This window comes from Triticum aestivum, chromosome 5D (genome assembly GCF_018294505.1).
Source record: "Triticum aestivum cultivar Chinese Spring chromosome 5D, IWGSC CS RefSeq v2.1, whole genome shotgun sequence".
NCBI lineage: Eukaryota > Viridiplantae > Streptophyta > Magnoliopsida > Poales > Poaceae > Triticum > Triticum aestivum.
This window is the reverse complement of record NC_057808.1, coordinates 61,871,041-61,887,302: the sequence shown is the minus strand read 5'-3', so window position 1 is coordinate 61,887,302 and position 16,262 is coordinate 61,871,041. Positions and strand designations below refer to the sequence as shown.

At 48.9% G+C, this 16,262-nt stretch overlaps 1 long non-coding RNA gene across 1 annotated transcript in view; it reads right to left on the bottom strand.

The window, feature by feature from the left end:
• The window catches only part of LOC123119469 (uncharacterized), a 42,494-nt gene that overhangs the window by 1,591 nt on the left and 24,641 nt on the right, over nt 1–16,262 (bottom strand). The gene's annotated exons all lie outside the window — the stretch shown is intronic.

Sequence of the window (16,262 nt, the reverse complement as noted above, 5' to 3'; positions counted from 1 at the left end):
GCGGCTTCCTCCTCTCCCCCTCTCAATCCCCTCTCCTAAATCCTACAGATCCGACGATTTGGTCCGTGCATTTCTTCACCAATCCATCCTAGAAGGTACTCTCCTCCGATCCCCTTCTTTCTATCCATACAAAATATGGTATTTCAAAGATTTGGGGAATCCTTGTTTGATTTGATTAGATATGAATCTTGCATGTATTAGAAATTTGCATGTATTACTGTTGGAAATATGCCCTAGAGGCAATAATAAATAGGTTATTATTATATTTCCTTGTTCATGATAATCGTTTATTATCCATGCTAGAATTGTATTGATAGGAAACTCAGATACATGTGTGGATACATAGACAACACCATGTCCCTAGTAAGCCTCTAGTTGACTAGCTCGTTGATCAATAGATGGTTACGGTTTCCTGACCATGGACATTGGATGTCGTTGATAACGGGATCACATCATTAGGAGAATGATGTGATGGACAAGACCCAATCCTAAGCCTAGCATAAGATCGTGTAGTTCGTTTGCTAAGAGCTTTTCTAATGTCAAGTATCAGTTCCTTAGACCATGAGATTGTGCAACTCCCGGATACCGTAGGAATGCTTTGGGTGTACCAAACGTCACAACGTAACTGGGTGGCTATAAAGGTGCACTACAGGTATCTCCGAAAGTGTCTGTTGGGTTGGCACGAATCGAGACTGGGATTTGTCACTCCGTGTAAACGGAGAGGTATCTCTGGGCCCACTCGGTAGGACATCATCATAATGTGCACAATGTGACCAAGGAGTTGATCACGGGATGATGTGAGTTACGGAACGAGTAAAGAGACTTGCCGGTAACGAGATTGAACAAGGTATAGGGATACCGACGATCGAATCTCGGGCAAGTAACATACCGATAGACAAAGGGAATTGTATACGGGATTGATTGAATCCCCGACATCGTGGTTCATCCGATGAGATCATCGTGGAACATGTGGGAGCCAACATGGGTATCCAGATCCCGCTGTTGGTTATTGACCGGAGAACGTCTCGGTCATGTCTGCATGGTTCCCGAACCCGTAGGGTCTACACACTTAAGGTTCGATGACGCTAGGGTTATAGGGAAAGTATGTACGTGGTTACCGAATGTTGTTCGGAGTCCCGGATGAGATCCCGGACGTCACGAGGAGTTCCGGAATGGTCCGGAGGTAAAGATTTATATATGGGAAGTCCTGTTTTGGTCACCGGAAAAGTTTCGGGTGATATCGGTAATGTACCGGGACCACCGGGAGGGTCCCGGGGGTCCACCAAGTGGGGCCACCAGCCCCAGAGGCTGCATGGGCCAAGTGTGGGAGGGGACCAGCCCCAGGTGGGCTGGTGCGCCCCCCCACCAAGGCCCAAGGCGCAGGGAGAGTGGGAGGGGGCAAACCCTAGGTCCAGATGGGCCTTAAGGCCCACCCTAGTGGCGCCCCCCCTCCTCCCCTTGGCCGCCCCCTAGATGGGATCTAGGGCTGGTCGCCAGCCCTTGGGGTGGAAACCCTAGAGGGGGCGCAGCCCCCCCCCCCTATATATAGTTGAGGTTTGGGGCTGCCCAAGACATGAGAACGTCTCTCTTTCGGCGCAGCCCTACCCCTCTCCCTCCTCCTCCTCTCCCGCGGTGCTTGGCGAAGCCCTGCGGGATTGCCACGCTCCTCCATCATCACCATGCCGTTGTGCTGCTGCTAGATGGAGTCTTCCCCAACCTCTCCCTCTCTCCTTGCTGGATCAAGGCGTGGGAGACGTCACCGGGCTGCACGTGTGTTGAACGCGGAGGCACCGTTCTTCGGTGCTTAGATCGGAATCAACCGCGATCTGAATCGCTACGAGTACGACTCCTTCATCCGCGTTCTTGCAACGCTTCCGCATCGCGATCTACAATGGTATGTAGATGCACTCCCCTTCCCCTCGTTGCTAGATTACTCCATAGATTGATCTTGGTGATGCGTAGAAATTTTTGAATTTCTGCTACGTTCCCCAACAGTGGCATCATGAGCTAGGTCTATGCGTAGTTTCTATGCACGAGTAGAACACAAAGTAGTTGTGGGCGTCGATGTTGCCAATTCTTCTTGCCGCTACTAGTCTTATCTTGTTTCGGCGGCATTGTGGGATGAAGCGGCCCGGACCGACCTTACACGTACGCTTACGTGAGACAGGTTCCACCGACTGACATGCACTAGTTGCATAAGGTGGCTAGCGGGTGTCTGTCTCTCCCACTTTAGTCGGAACGGATTCGATGAAAAGGGTCCTTATGAAGGGTAAATAGAAATTGGCATATCACGTTGTGGTTTTACGTAGGTAAGAAACGTTCTTGCTAGAAACCTATACAAGCCACGTAAAAACTTGCAACAACAATTAGAGGACGTCTAACTTGTTTTTGCAGCATGTGCTTGTGATATGGCCAGAAGATGTGATGAATGATATATGTGATGTATGAGATTGATCATATTCTTGTAATAGGAATCACGACTTGCATGTCGATGAGTATGACAACCGGCAGGAGCCATAGGAGTTGTCTTTATTTTTTGTATGACCTGCGTGTCATTGAATAACGCCATGTAAATTACTTTACTTTATTGCTAAGCGCGTTAGCCATAGAAGTAGAAGTAATCGTTGGCGTGACAACTTCATGAAGACACAATGATGGAGATCATGGTGTCATGCCGGTGAAAAAGATGATCATGGTGCCCCGAAGATGGAGATCAAAGGAGCAAAATGATATTGGCCATATCATGTCACTATTTGATTGCATGTGATGTTTATCATGTTATGCATCTTATTTGCTTAGAACGACGGTAGCATAAATAAGATGATCCCTCACTAAAATTTCAAGAGACGTGTTCCCCCTAACTGTGCACCGTTGCGAAGGTTCGTTGTTTCGAAGCACCACGTGATGATCGGGTGTGATAGATTCTAACGTTCGAATACAACGGGTGTTGACGAGCCTAGCATGTACAGACATGGCCTCGGAACACATGCAAAACACTTAGGTTGACTTGACGAGCCTAGCATGTACAGACATGGCCTCGGAACACAAGAGACCGAAAGGTCGAACATGAGTCGTATAGTAGATACGATCAACATGGAGATGTTCACCGATGATGACTAGTCCGTCTCACGTGATGATCGGACACGGCCTAGTTTGACTCGGATCATGTATCACTTAGATGACTAGAGGGATGTCTATCTGAGTGGGAGTTCATTAATCAGATGAACTTCATTATCATGAACATAGTCAAAAGGTCTTTGCAAATTATGTCATAGCTTGCGCTTTAGTTCTACTGTTTAAGATATGTTCCTAGAGAAAATTTAGTTGAAAGTTGGTAGTAGCAATTATGCGGACTGGGTCCGTAAACTGAGGATTGTCCTCATTGCTGCACAGAAGGCTTATGTCCTTAATGCACCGCTCGGTGTGCTGAACCTCAGCGTCGTCTGTAGATGTTGCGAAACATCTGACATACACGTTTTGATGACTACGTGATAGTTCAGTGCGTAATGCTAACGGTTTAGAATTGTGGCACCAAAGACGTTTTGAAACGTCGCAGAACATATGAGATGTTCCGAAGACTGAAATTGGGATTTCAGACTAGTGCCCACGTCAAGAGGTATGAGACCTCTGACAAGTTTCTTAAGCCTGCAAACTAAGGGAGAAAAGCTCAATCGTTGAGCATGTGCTCAGATTGTCTGAGTACTACAATCACTTGAATCGAGTGGGAGTTAATCTTCCAGATGAGATAGTGATGGTTCTCCATAGTCACTGCCACCAAGCTATTAGAGCTTCGTGATGAACTATAAATATCAAGGATAGATGATGATCCTTGAGCAACTCGCGATGTTTGACACCGCGAAAGTAGAAATCAAGAAGGAGCATCAATTGTTGATGGTTAGTAAAACCACTAGTTTCTAGAAGGGCAAGGGCAAAAGGGACACTTCATGAAACAGCAAATCATTTGCTGCTCTAGTGAAGAATCCCAAGGTTGAACCCAAACCCGAGACTAAGTGCTTCTGTAATGAGGGGAACGGTCACTGAAGCAGGACTACCCTAGATACTTGGTAGATGAGAAGGCAGGCAAGATCGACAGAAGTATATTGGATATACATTATATGAATGTGTACTTTACTAGTACTCCTAGCAGCACCAGGATATTGGATACCGGTTCGGTTGCTAAGTGTTAGTAACTCGAAATAAAAGCTGCGGAATAAATGGAGACTGGCTAAAGGTGAGATGACGATATGTGTTGGAAGTGTTTCCAAGGTTGATGTGATCAAGCATCGCATGCTCCCTCTACCATCGAGATTTGGTGTTTGCGTTGAGCATGATTGGATTATGTTTATCGCAATACGGTTATTCATTTAAGGAGAATAATGGTTACTCTGTTTATTTGAATAATACCTTCAATGGTCTGGCACCTAAAATGAATCTCGATCGTAGTGATACACATGTTCATGCCAAAAGATATAAGATAGTAATGATAGTACCACATACTTGTGGCACTGCCACTTGAGTCATATTGGTATAGAACGCATGAAGAAGCTCCATGTAGATGGATCTTTGGACTCACTCGTTTTTGAAAAGAATGAGACATGCGAACCATGTCTATTGGTATATATGCATGAAGAAACTCCATGCAGATGGATCGTTTGGACTCACTTGATTTTGAATCACTTGAGACATGCAAATCATACCACATGGGCAAGATGACTGAAAGGCCTCGTTTTCAGTAAGATGGAACAAGAGAGCAACTTATTGGAAGTAATACATTTTGATGTATGCAGTCCAATGAGTGCTGAGGCATGCAGCGGATATCGTCATGTTCTTACTTCACAGATGATTTGAGTAGATGCTGAGTGTATTTACTTGATAAAACACAAGTCTGAATTATTGAAAGGTTCAAGTAATTTCAGAGTGAAGTTGAAGATCGTCATGACAAGAGGATAAGATGGCTGTGATATGATCATAGAGATGAGTATCTGAGTTATGAGTTTGGCACACAATTAAGAAATTGTGGAAATTGTTTCACAACTAATACCGCCTGGAACACCATAGGGTGATGGTGTGTCCGAACATCATAACTGCACCCTATTGGATATGGTGCATACCATGATGTCTCTTATCTAATTACCACTATCATTTATGGGTTAGGCATTAGAGACAACCCCATTCACTTTAAAAGGGGCACCACGCAATTCCGTTGAGACGACACCGTTTAGAGAAACCTAAGTTGTCGTCTCTTAAAAGTTTGGGGCTGCGACGCTTATGTGAAAAATGTTTCAGGCTGATAAGCTCGAACCCAAAGCGGATAAATGCATCTTCATAGAAAACCCAAAACAGTTGGGTATACCTCCTATTTCAGATCTGGAAGCAAAAGTAATTGCTTCTAGAAACGAGTCCTTTCTCGAGGAAAAGTTTCTCTCGAAAGAATTGAGTGGGAGGATGGTGGAGACTTGCTAAGGTTATTGAACCGTCGCTTCAACTAGTGTGTAGCAGGGCACAGGAAGTTGTTCCTGTGGCACCTACACCAATTGAAGTGGAAGCTTATGATAGTGATCATGAAACTTCGGATCAAGTCACTACCAAACCTCGTAGGACGACGAGGATGCGTGCTACTTCAGAGTGGTACGTGATCATGTCTGAGATATCATGTTGTTGGACAATACTGAACCTACGAGCTATGGAGAAGCGATGGTGGGCCCATATTCCGCAATTAGAAGCCACGAAATCCGAGATAAAGGGATCTTTGAGAAGAAGACGGACGTGGACGGTAATGTTACCGTCTATGAAGCTCGACTTGTGGCAAAGAGTATTTCCACAAGTTTAAGGAGTTGACTACGATGAGATTTTCTCATCCGTAGCGATGCTTAAGTCCGTCGGAATCACGTTAGCATTAGCTGCATTTATGAAATCTGGCAGATGGATGTCAAAACAAGTTTCCTTACCAGTTTTCGTAAGGAAAGGTTGTATGTGATACAATCAGAAAGGTTGTGTCGATCCTAAGGATGCTAAAAGGTATGCTAGCTCCACCGATCCTTCCATGGATTAGAGCAAGCATCTCGGAGTCAGAATATACGCTTTGATGGAGTTATCAAAGTTTTTGGGTTTATACAAAGTTTGTTAGAAACTTGTATTTACAATAAAGTGAGTGGGAGCGCTACAACATTTCTGATAAGTATATGTGAATGACATATTGTTGATCCGAAATGATGTAAAATTTCTGGAAAGCATAAAGGGTTGTTTGAAAGGAGTTTTTCAAAGGAAGACCTGGATAAAAGCTGCTTACATATTGGGCATCAAGATCTATAGAGATAGATCAAGACGCCCGATGATACTTTCAAAGAACGCACACCTTGACATGATTTTGAAAGAGTTCAAAATAGATCAGCAAAGAAGGAGTTCTTGGATGTGTTACAAGGTGTGAGTATTGAGTAAGACTCAAGACCTGACCACAGCAGAAGAGAGAGAAAGGACGAAGGTCGTCCCCTATGCTTCAGACGTAGGCTCTACAGTATGCTATGCTGTGTACCGCACATGAAGTGTGCCTTGCCATGAGTTGGTCAAGGGGTACAATAGTGATCCGGGAATGGATCACATGACAGCGGTCGAACTTATCCTTAGTATCCAGTGGACTAAGGATTTTCTCGATTATGGAGGTGAAAAGGAGTTCGTCGTAAAGGGTTACGTCGATGCGAACTTTGACACTAATCCGGATGACTCTGAGTAGTAAACCGGATTCGTATAGTAGAGCAATTACTTGAAATGGCTCCAAGTAGCGCGTGGTAGCATCCACAAGATGACATAGATATTCGTAAAGCACACACGGATCTGAAAGGTTCAGACCCGTTGACTAAATAACCTCTCTCACAAGCATAACATGATCAAAACAGAACTCATTGAGTGTTAATCACATAGAGATGTGAACTAGATTGTTGACTCTAGTAAACTCTTTGGATGTTGGTCACATGGTGATGTGACCTATGAGTGTTAATCACATGGTGATGTGGACTAGATTATTGACTCTAGTGCAAGTGGGAGACTGTTGGAAATATGCCCTAGAGGCAATAATAAATAGGTTATTATTATATTTCCTTGTTCATGATAATCGTTTATTATCCATGCTAGAATTGTATTGATAGGAAACTCAGATACATGTGTGGATACATAGACAACACCATGTCCCTAGTAAGCCTCTAGTTGACTAGCTCGTTGATCAATAGATGGTTACGGTTTCCTGACCATGGACATTGGATGTCGTTGATAACGGGATCACATCATTAGGAGAATGATGTGATGGACAAGACCAAATCCTAAGCCAAGCACAAGATCGTGTAGTTCGTTTGCTAAGAGATTTTCTAATGTCAAGTATCAGTTCCTTAGACCATGAGATTGTGCAACTCCTGGATACCGTAGGAATGCTTTGGGTGTACCAAACGTCACAACGTAACTGGGTGGCTATAAAGGTGCACTACAGGTATCTCTGAAAGTGTCTGTTGGGTTGGCACGAATCGAGACTGGGATTTGTCACTCCGTGTAAACGGAGAGGTATCTCTGGGCCCACTCGGTAGGACATCATCATAATGTGCACAATGTGACCAAGGAGTTGATCACGGGATGATGTGAGTTATGGAACGAGTAAAGAGACTTGCCGGTAACGAGATTGAACAAGGTATAGGGATACCGGCGATCGAATCTCGGGCAAGTAACATACCGATAGATAAAGGGAGTTGTATACGGGATTGATTGAATCCCCAACATCGTGGTTCATCCGATGAGATCATCGTGGAACATGTGGGAGCCAACATGGGTATCCAGATCCCGCTGTTGGTTATTGACCGGAGAACGTCTCGGTCATGTCTGCATGGTTCCCGAACCCGTAGGGTCTACACACTTAAGGTTCGATGATGCTACGGTTATAGGGAAAGTATGTACGTGGTTACCGAATGTTGTTCGGAGTCCCGGATGAGATCCCGGACGTCACGAGGAGTTCCGGAGGTAAAGATTTATATATGGGAAGTCCTGTTTTGGTCACCGGAAAAGTTTCGGGTGATATCGGTAATGTACCGGGACCACCGGGAGGGTCCCGGGGGTCCACCAAGTGGGGCCACCAGCCCCAGGAGGCTGCGTGGGCCAAGTGTGGAGGGGACCAGCCCCAGGTGGGCTGGTGCGCCCCCCACCAAAGCCCAAGGCGCAGGGAGAGTGGGAGGGGGCAAACCCTAGGTCCAGATGGGCCTTAAGGCCCACCCTAGTGGCGCCCCCCTCCTCCCCTTGGCCGCCCCCCTAGATGGGATCTAGTGCTGGCCGCCAGCCCTTGGGGTGGAAACCCTAGAGGGGGCGCAGCCCCCCCCCCCTATATATAGTTGAGGTTTGGGGCTGCCCAAGACATGAGAACGTCTCTCTTTCGGCGCAGCCCTACCCCTCTCCCTCCTCCTCCTCTCCCGCGGTGCTTGGCGAAGCCCTGCGGGATTGCCACGCTCCTCCATCATCACCATGCCATTGTGCTGCTGCTGGATGGAGTCTTCCCCAACCTCTCCCTCTCTCCTTGCTGGATCAAGGCGTGGGAGACGTCACCGGGCTGCACGTGTGTTGAACGCGGAGGCACCGTTCTTCGGTGCTTAGATCGGAATCAACCGCGATCTGAATCGCTACGAGTACGACTCCTTCATCCGCGTTCTTGCAACGCTTCCGCATCGCGATCTACAATGGTATGTAGATGCACTCCCCTTCCCCTCGTTGCTAGATTACTCCATAGATTGATCTTGGTGATGCGTAGAAATTTTTTGAATTTCTGCTACGTTCCCCAACAATTACAACCCTTGTTTGTTTGATTTGTGGAACCCTAGTGTATTTTATTTTATTGAAAATATATGGTTGGATATATAGATTGACATGTTATTTCTATGGAAAAGTTATTTGTATGAAGTAGGCCTAGTTTAGTTTTGGATACATATGCTTTGAATTATACTCGTATTGAGAAAAATGCTTTGGATACATATGCTTTGAATCTTGCATGTAGTAGGCCTACTTTAGTTTTTTTGAATTGAAAAGATAATCGTGTTGACAAGAATGCTTTGTTGAAATTGTTAGGATGGTTTGGCTTCTCGATGATCATTGGGACAAACAACACCGGTCGTACGCTATGTCGGTGGAGCAGCGGGTAATACTGAAAGTGGCCGGTGTTATGAATTTCGTATTTTTTTTCAAACACAAATGCCCCATATGTAATGTTATGATTTGTTTGTTTGTAGGAGCTTGCACCTCTGAAGCTTCGGTCTCACGGGATCAGCCTTGGATGGATGCACTATGATGAGCGGTACACACCGTATGTAAGGGAGGCAGGACTTCTCCCTTTCATTCAGTTGGTCCGCCGGTCGACGCCACCCAACAATGCTGCAGCACCCACCGCGCTTATTGATCATTGGAGGCCGGAGACACACACTTTCCATCTTCGGACCGGGGAGATGACCGTGACGCTGCAGGATATTGCTATGATCACCGGTCTTCCTATCGATGGCAATCCTTTATGTATGAACACCGATTCTGATGGGTGGCGCACGCAGATGCATGCCCTTATCGGTATGGTTCCTCCGGAGCCTCGGGAACCATAAGCAGAAGATAAGAAGAAGGAAAGAGTCGCAGCGGGCGCTACTTTCACGTGGATATCATCGAACTTCAGTCATTGCCCTGAGGATGCTAATGAGGACATGGTGAAGACATATGCTCGTGTCTACATGTGGTACGTGATATCCAGGACAATGTTTGCTGATGGCACAGGCAAGAATGCTCCATGGATGTGGCTGAAGGCATTGACCGTCTTCGATAGCAAATGGAGTTGGGGTTCGGCGACACTGGCTTACTTGTATCGACAGGTATGAAGTTGTTTCCTTTTCACTTCATTGATACATTATCAATGCGCTCTTGCGGCAAATTTGACCATGTTCTCTTTTATGTGCAGTTGGACGAAGCCTGTTGTAGGCACACTGGAGGTATTGGTGGTTGTCTGCTCGCACTTTCCATATGGAGCTGGGAGCGTTTGCCGGTTGGACGACCGAAGACCGTGAAGTACGAGGATTGGGACGATAAAGACGACCCACTACGGCTCCCCACTTGGGCTTACAAGTGGGATGTGTTAAATGAGACGACGGATGATCCCTCGGTAATGTACAAGTTGTACAAGAGCGAGCTGGACGCGATCACGCCTGAGCAGGTGAACCGACATTGCAGAAGTGATTATCATGCTTGTATCGTAACTCGATATCAATTTTGCATTCAATCCCATTTTGCAGGTGGAATGGGAGCCGTATGGAAAAGGAGAGAGTTTTGGTAACCCTATAGAGTTCAGGCTGAATCTGATGTGCACTAGGGATAGGGATCTCTGGCATATGCGGTGCCCACTGATATGCAACTGGGCGGTTGAGCTTCACCTGCCACATCGGGTGTTCCGCCAGTTTGGTTTGTTCCAGCCACACCCGCCAGAGTGGGAGGACACGGACAAGTTGCTACACGGGTAAGATATAATTAACCTTGAGCACTTAGCAGCTTCTTGACGGTTTCGATGATGCTAATATTCTGTTTCTAACTTGCAGGTTGGATAGGAAAAAGCAGCGGAAGATCAAGGATTGAGCCAAGCATCACAGGAAGTATGTTGTGCAGTTCGCTCTTAGTGTGGGGCAAGCAAGGGCTGGAAAACGAGCCCAGCTTCGTGAGCACTGCCCGATCGCGTTCAACAACTATCTCACATGGTTTCTTGCAAGTACCCGCGTGGAGGTATGCCAGCCGGCGTATGCTGAGGAGATTCTGGAAGAACCCACCGTTTTTGATGAGGTATCCCAGCACCAGTACAACGCATTAGTCAGGAAAGGCAACTCAGTGATCCCTTCAGCTCCAATGATGAACTTCGTGGTTAGCCCTTTTTGCTTTTCCATTTGCACTATTCACATCTTCGCTTGCCTAACACTTTGATACCGTTTCTGTTCATAGCGTGCCCAGATCAAGAAAGCAGCTGATGAGACCGAGACTATTCTGGAAACAACCCCGGCTGGCAAAAGCGATGGGGAAGGTGCACTTCGAGCATTCATTAAGGTTCACATCTCCTTCAAACTAGCACTTAACATTTGTTGCTATGTTCCATGTCTCATTCAATTGTACATGTTGCAGCCCCAAGGCCAAAAGTTAAGGCGGCTATCAAACCTTTTCAGTTGTCGTGACCCCGAGTATGTATCACCAGAACGGTCTAGGTCGGCGACACCATCAGATCCCGCTTTGGGGCAGGGCCATGGTGAACCTTTCGAGGATGAGGACGTGGGTGTGGTCACCCAAGAGGTATGTCACGACGATATATATCCATTTGTTGATGCATTGCTAACTATATCCTCACACACGGTCTTTCCATATCTTCTGTTGATGCATAGGTTGCTGATGATATGACCCTGGGGAGGTACCAGGCTCGGTCTGCATACAAGTTGAAGCCTAGGACGGGAATCAACAAGTACACACCTGAAGACTTCACCCAAAGAGGCCAAAGAGGCAAAAGGACGGTCGGCACCTCGCGGATGGCGGCTTTGGATGACTATTTGGATGACATGGACGAACCGGAGCCGGAGCCGGAGCCGGGGCCGGAGCGGGTTCCTCTTCCTAGGAAGGTGAAGAAGATAAGCGTCAAGAGGGGGGGAGGAGCCAGCAAGCGTGGAAAGCACTAGTCATCGTCATTTTTTAAAAATGTTGAACTTAGAGTGGAATTTGTTATGTCGTTGAACTTGGAGTGGTCGTACCTATTAGTAATGTGGAATTTGTTATGTCGTTGAACTTGGAGTGGTGGTAGCTCTATGTTAAACTTGAACTTATTGTGATGGTCCTTTCTAAGAAATGATGTCTGTGGTGAACCCTTTTTGAACCTTAATGTTTATTATACAAATTGTTGAACTGTGGCTGAAAATGACCCAGTAGGGGGGGGGGGGGAGGAGGCACAGAAGGTAGGCCTCCAGTTTGAGGCAAAAAATTTGCTAAGTGTTTGTGCAGCGCCTAGCTCGGGGGCGCCACACTATAGGGTGCAACGCCTAGCTGCCAGGCGCTGCACAGTAGAGTGTGGCGCCTCCAGGCTAGGCGCTGCACAGGTCTGTAACTTTCCATACCTTCTGTTGCTGTCTGGATAGCTACAAACCTGTGCAGCGCCTAGCCCGGAGGCGCCACACTCTACTGTGCAACGCCTAGCGGGCAGGCGCTGCACTGTAGAGTGTGGCGCCTCCAGGCTAGGCGCTGCATAGTTCTGTAGCTATCCAGAGGGCCACAGAAGGTAGGCCTCCAGTTTGAGGCAAAAAATTCGCTAAGTGTTTGTGCAGCGCCTAGCCCGACGGCGCCGCACTATACTGTGCAACGCCTAGCTGCCAGGCGCTGCACTGTAGAGTGTGGCGCCTCCAGGCTAGGCGCTGCACATGTCTGTAACTTGCCATACCTTCTGTTGCTGTCTGCATAGCTACAGACCTGTGCAGCGCCTAGCCTGGAGGCGCCACACTATACTGTGCAACGCCTAGCTGCTAGCGCTGCACAGTAGAGTGTGGCACCTCTGTGCTAGGCGCTGCACAGGTCTGTAGCTATCCAGAGAGCCACAGAAGGCAGGCCTCCAGTTCGAGGCAAAAAATTCGCTAAGTGTTTGTGCAGCGCCTAGCCTGAAGGCGCCGCACTATACTGTGCACCGCCTAGCGGCCAGGCGCTGCACTGTAGAGTGTGGCGCCTCCAAGCTAGGCGCTGCACAGGTCTGTAGCTATGTAGACAGCAACAGAAGGTAGGCCTCTAGTTTGAGGCACCTGGACTTGGACTTAGTGAATTTTTTAGCTATCCAGAGAGCCACAGCACCTAGGCGCCACACGGTAGATTGCAGCGCCCAGATGCTAGGCGTTGCACTTGGACTTAGTGAATTTTTTAGCATATGCATACATAGTAAGTAACAACTGTAGATTGCGTGACGCCCCCGATTTGACCGTACACTAATCATGCACGCAAATGTGTACGACCAAGATCAGGGACTCACGGGAAGATATCACAACACAACTCTAAAACATAAATAAGTCATACAAGCATCATAATACAAGCCAGGGGCCTCGAGGGCTCGAATACAAGTGCTCGATCATAGACGAGTCAGCGGAAGCAACAATATCTGAGTACAGACATAAGTTAAACAAGTTTTGCCTTAAGAAGGCTAGCACAAAAGTAGCAACGATCGAAAAGGCAAGGCCTCCTGCCTGGGACCTCCTAACTACTCCTGGTCGTCGTCAGCGGCCTGCACGTAGTAGTAGGCACCTCCAGTGCCGTGGGAGTCGTCGTCGACGGTGGCGTCTGGCTCCTGGACTCCAACATCTGGTTGCGACAACCAGATAGAAAGGAAAGGGGGAAAAAGAGGGAGAGAAGCAACCGTGAGTACTCATCCAAAGTACTCGCAAGCAAGGAGCTACACTACATATGCATGGGTATATGTGTAAAGGGGCATATCAGTGGACTGAACTGCAGAATGCCAGAATTAAAAGGGGGATAGCTAGTCCTGTCGAAGACTAAGCTTCTGGACATCTCCATCTTGCAGCATGTAGAAGAGAGTAGATTGAAGTCCTCCAAGTAGCATCGCATAGCATAATCCTACCCGGTAATCCCCTCCTCGTCGCCCTGTTAGAGAGCGATCACCGGGTTGTATCTGGCACTTGGAAGGGTGTATTTTATTCAGTATCCAGTTCTAGTTGTCATAAGCTCAAGGTACAACTCCGGGTCGTCCTTTTACCGAGGGACACGGCTATTCGAATAGATAAACTTCCCTGCAGGGGTGCACCACATAACCCAACACGCTCGATCCCAATTGGCCGGACACACTTTCCTGGGTCATGCCCGGCCTCGTAAGATCAACACGTCACAGCCCCACCTAGGCTCAACAGAGAGGTCAGCACGCCGGTCTAAACCTATGCGCGCAGGGGTCTGGGCCCATCGCCCTATGCACACCTGCACGTTGCGAACGCGGCCGCGAGCAGACCTAACAACCCACACGATCACGGCGGTTACGTCAAAGCGGTCCAACACGGCGTGCGCCACTCAGTCGCTGACGTCAAGAAGGCTTCGGCTGATACCACGACGTCGGGATACCCATAACTACTCCCACGTAGATGGTTAGTGCGTATAGACCAAATGGCCAGACTCAGATCAAATACCAAGATCTCGTTAAGCGTGTTAAGTATCCGCGAACGCCGACCAGGGCCAGGCCCACCTCTTACCTAGGCGGTCTCAACCTGCTCTGTCGCTCCGCCACAAAGATCCACTTGCGGGTACTCCTATGAGCCGACCCGACTTTAGTCATCACATGTGTCATGTATATAGTATATAAGTATATGCCCGTGATCACCGCCCAGGTGATCACGGCCCGATAGTATAGCACAGCAGACGGACAAGAATGTAGGGCCACTGATGGAAATCTAGCATCCTATACTAAGCATGTAGGATTGCAGGTAAAGGTAGTAACAATAGTAGCAAGGATAGGCTATGCATCAGAATAGGATATCGAAAAGCAGTAACATGCTACACTACTCTAATGCAAGTAGTAGAGAGTAGAGTAGGCGATATCTGGTGATCAAGGGGGGGGCTTGCCTGGTTGCTCTGGTAAGTAGGAGGGGTCGTCGACTCCGTAGTCGAACTGGGCAGCAGCAGCGTCGGTCTCGTAGTCTACCGGAGAGAAGAGGGGGAAGAAACAGTAAATACAATGCAAACATAAGCAAGACGATGCGTGACAAGACAATGAGCGGTGCTAGGGGTGCCCTAACGCGACAGTAGGTGTTACCGGGGAAGGGGGGGAACATCCGGGAGGTATTCCCGATGTTTCGCGTTTTCGGACAGACGGACCGGAGGGGGAAAGTTGCTAGTTCGATAGGTTAGGGAGGTGTGGTGGAGGAACGGACTGCGTATTCGGATTCGTCTCGTCGTTCTGAGCAACTTTCATATAGAAAACAATTTCATCCGAGTTACGGTTTAAAAGATATGAATTTTCAAAGTTTATTTGAATTTCTGGAATTATTTATATTCAGAAAAATGAATTATGACGTCAGCATGAGGTAATGCTGACGTCAGCAGGTCAACTGGTCGGCTGACCAGTCAAACCAGACAGGTGGGTCCAGTGGGACCCACATGTCAGCCTCTGTTAGTCTAATATCTATTTAAACTAATCTAACAGTATAATTAGAGGGGTGGGCCCCATATGTCAGTGAGTGATTAGTTAAAATAATTATTTTTATTTATAAAACATTTTCTTTTTAATTTTCTTTTTTTGTTTTTGCGGCGGGGCCCGCATGTCAGTGACTGGGCCTGCCCAGTCAGCAGTTGGCTGGGTCAACCCAGTCAACTGGGCCCGTGGGGGCCACTGGCAATGACCCAGGGGTGGGGCCCGGCCGGCCACGTCGGCAGGGCACCGGAGAGGGGCTCCGGCGAGCTCCAGCGCGGCGGCGATGCGCGGGTGAGCTTCGGGTTTCGCCCGCAGTGGGTTTGCGGGGGCGGGGCTGGGCGCGTACGACGCGGCTCGACGTCGCGCGTCCAACGGCGGTGGCCGGAGGGGCTGGAACGGCCGGAGACGTGCGCTACGAACTCGTCGGCGGCGAGGAGCTACGGGTGCCCGAGGGGAGCTACGCTAGAGCGCGCGAACGGCCGAACTAGCTAGCTAGGTGGGTGCGGCACGGTGCGGTCGGGCTAGCGGGCCAACGCCCGTGACCATTTGGTCACCGGAGACACGCCGGCGGCGAGCTCCGCGGCGTGGCGTTCGGGCGCGCGCGGGGAAGTAGCTACGGAGCGCGAGCGAGCTAGCGGAGAGAGGGAGGAGGTAGAGGAGCTCACCGCGCGGCGCAAGAAGGGCCCGTGGGTGCTTAGGAGCAGCAGGTCGTCGCCGGGGAAGAAGGGGGTCGCCGGCGTCCGAAGATGAAGGCGAGCTTGGTGCGTTCGTTGTAGGGGCTCTGGTCTCCAACGGGCTGCACCAGACGCAGCAGCGGGCGACGGCGGTCCTTGGAGACACCTTGGGGCGGCGAGGCGGGCACGGTGGCTGTGTGAACGACGGTGAACGGCGGCGAGCGCTCTCGGGCAGAGGGGAACGGAGGGGAGAGGGAGGGGGATCTGGCGGGGGAGAAGGCGCAGAGGCCGAGGGAGAGCAGGGGCGAGTGGGAGAGAGGCCCGAGGAGGCGGGGGAGCTGGCGCCCTTATCCTCCCCGTCGCCGGCGAGGGGGTGCGGCGGGGACGGCCACTGTTCC